The sequence below is a fragment of the Brassica oleracea genome, unplaced genomic scaffold (genome assembly GCF_000695525.1).
Source record: "Brassica oleracea var. oleracea cultivar TO1000 unplaced genomic scaffold, BOL UnpScaffold02021, whole genome shotgun sequence".
NCBI lineage: Eukaryota > Viridiplantae > Streptophyta > Magnoliopsida > Brassicales > Brassicaceae > Brassica > Brassica oleracea.
This window is the reverse complement of record NW_013618552.1, coordinates 1-3,111: the sequence shown is the minus strand read 5'-3', so window position 1 is coordinate 3,111 and position 3,111 is coordinate 1. Positions and strand designations below refer to the sequence as shown.

Sequence of the window (3,111 nt, the reverse complement as noted above, 5' to 3'; positions counted from 1 at the left end):
GAACCAACCCCTCAGTCTCCCCTGTAGCTTTTCCTTAAGGAAGTTCAGCATCTTGACTTTAGAACCACTAAATCATTCAGGTAAAATACTCTTATTGAAGTCTTGACCAAGTATTTATTTTATCACAAAACAAACATCCGTTTGGACATATGCCTGTTGCAACTACCTTTGCACCAAAATACTCGTCCCGTCGGCCGATCGTGTAGTGTGAACTGCATTTTGTTAGTTACCCTATACTTTAATTCTCCAGCCAATATTTGATGGAAAGAGAAATAGTTATGAGCTAATCCGTCCCTTCTCCTCACCGTACCAGTTACCAAATCAAAACAAAATAATGCCTATAATAAAAAAAAGTATTCAACAAGAGTGTGGCGGGATCGCTGGATCTTAAAAGATAAATATTGGACGACCGAATGAAAAGGATCAAGATCTTATGGTTGCTGATCTACTAACTAGAGGATCCAACGAGTGGAAAGTTCCCAAAGTTAAATCCTTATTCCCACTCATCTCAAAGGAAATTCTCAGCATCTCTCCGAGCACATTAGGGGTCATTGACGCTTTCGTTTGGACACCTACTAAGGACGGAGTCTATACCACCAAGTCAGGATATTTCATTGCAATGAAGAACAGAGCAACTCTCGACAATGAGGCGGATTCATTACTCGAGTTGGAATGGACGAAGAAGGTTTGGAAGTTGGTTCAAGGAGCTCTGGCCCTGGGGTCTAATTTGGAAAAACGAAGCTGTGAGTGCTGTACCCTGTCCGGGATGTGGGGAGCAAGAAACCGCTTAGCACCTTATTCTCCACTGCCGCTTTGCAAAAGAAGTCTGGACAGAAGCTCTTCTACATCGTATGCTTGCGTTCAATCAATTCCTAACCCTGAAGGAAGCCTTGATTGCAGGTATGAAATGAAAGCCTTGATTTGCATTAATTTATATTTAAAAACTGGAATCGAATATAAAAATTTCAAATCACAAGTAACTCAAATCTAAAACAAATATTTGTAATCATTTTTGTTTACTTTTTACATGGAAATGGCCTTCGGAATTTATGAAATTTTATAGAAAATCAAAGAAGAAACAAAAAAAAATTAAATCTTCTCATCATCTTCATGTCCAATTTAATTGCTTAGTTAACCTCTAAACATCTGAGCCCGTTCTCGATCATCTGCCACTGCAATTCTTGATGCTGACAACGAACAGAATCCGACTTCATTAACCCTCTACTGCTTCTGCTTCTGTTGCTGAGATTGCTTGCAATGCAAGATAGCTCCTTGAATAGAATTTTCTATCTCTGAGTTCAAACTCGTACTTCTCTTCAAAAACTGCAATGGGGATACCCTAAACTAGTCGATGACTTTTTGTTCGAACTCTTCGCAGGTCCTATGGGCTATGGCTCGCCTCCCAGGAACAGAACCACTACTCTTCTTTTTAGGTCTCTCTGCTCGAGAATACCTCAAAATAGATCCTTCATCAGCAACTCTTAGCTCATCAGAACAGCTTGACTTCGTAAAAAATGATCTTAGATAAGCTCTCGAAGATTTAATCGTCTTTCCCAAAACTCAATCGTGTGTTCAATAATCTCAGTTTCTTGCTCCAAGATTTCTTCTTCTCTTCCTCCTCCACTGAATTTGAATATTCAAGAATCTGTTGGAGAGACGGTGCAAGACTCGAAAGGGGTGTTACTCGTCACCGGAGTAGTAAACGTTCCGGTGGCTATAAAGGTGTGCTGTAGAATTCTTGGTCAAAGGTGTAATCTTCTACAAGCTTTTGAACCATTAGGAGACGTGGAGGTAAATGAAGAGGAAGAAGCTTGCCTTTGTAGAAGAGTTCATCTGCTGGAAAAGTGGTTTTGTCTATCTCAAGACGACAAAGATGAGACATTTGGAACTCAAACTCTCTAGGGTTGTTGTTGTTTTTGTTTTTGAAGAGCTTTGCGTACGAGGTTAGTAAAAGATGTGACTTCCATGTCTATGTAATCGTCTTCTAGATTAGCTGCCATTTTTTTTAATGTGTGTTTCTTCTTTTTGTATTATGTTTTAGTGATTAGTGATCTGAGTTAAGAGTAGAGGATGTATGTTTTATATATGCGAGAGAGAGTTAGTGTTAGGTTTTTGATTAGGTAAATATGGTACAACTGTGGAGTGTGGACCAAGTCGTGTTTTCATTTTACGTACATACATCTATGATAAAAACAAGGAATTAATTAACACTGTAAATAAGGTATCTTTGTTTATATTATAAATAACTAGTGGTTTGTCCGCGCTACGCGCGGGTAGTTGTTGATTGTGTGTTTGAAGTTGCTTGTGTCGATATTGATATTTTCGTGTTCAATTTCTGGTTCAAAAATGGTGGTGAGGCTTTTTGTTTAGTTTAGTAGTACTTATCTAATGCTTTAAACATGTACGGAATAGTGAGTTATTGGTGGGGTAGGTGCAAAGACATTAATTTTGTGTGAAGTTTAGCAATTATTTGGTCTAATTATTTGTTTGGAAGACCATTGCATGTGTGTGAAAAAGGTCGTGTTGGGTTTTTCATTTGATAAAGCAAGCAGATTTCTTATGAAGCCTTATTAGCTTTATTATTGGCTTAAATATCAAACAAATTTAACTCCAGAGTAAGATTTCGTAAATGCCATGAGGTAATTTTATGATCAAGTTATTGCTTTTAATGTGTTATATGTTGTGCAATATGTTTGTAAGAATGATATATCTATATTATTAAAACTGAAGTACACTTTAGTACTGTTTGGAAACACGAATAGTAGTATAACCGAGAATTATTTGGAAACGAGGATTGCATTATTACATTAATTGTATTTCCATATTTCACTCATATTAACAAATTTATTAATTATATTACCTTAACAATATTTCACATCATTAATTATATTACCATAATAATAATAGTGCAGATTTTTATTTAGTAGTTAATCAATATTAATTTTGTACCAATTATAAAATCAAAAAAGTAAAATAACTGAGTTTTGCATAAGGTTAAACGTTTGTTTTAGTTTGTTTTACTAAAATATATTTTTTTAATTTCAATCGGTAGAAAATTACGTATCCAAAAAATAATTCAAAGACATGTTTTGTGAATAAAATCATAACTTA

The 3,111-nt window shown here is 35.6% G+C and overlaps 1 pseudogene; it reads right to left on the bottom strand.

Moving 5' to 3' along the window:
* Window positions 1-1,131: 1,131 nt before the first annotated feature.
* Window positions 1,132-2,000, bottom strand: LOC106321568 (annotated as a pseudogene).
* Window positions 2,001-3,111: the final 1,111 nt, after the last annotated feature.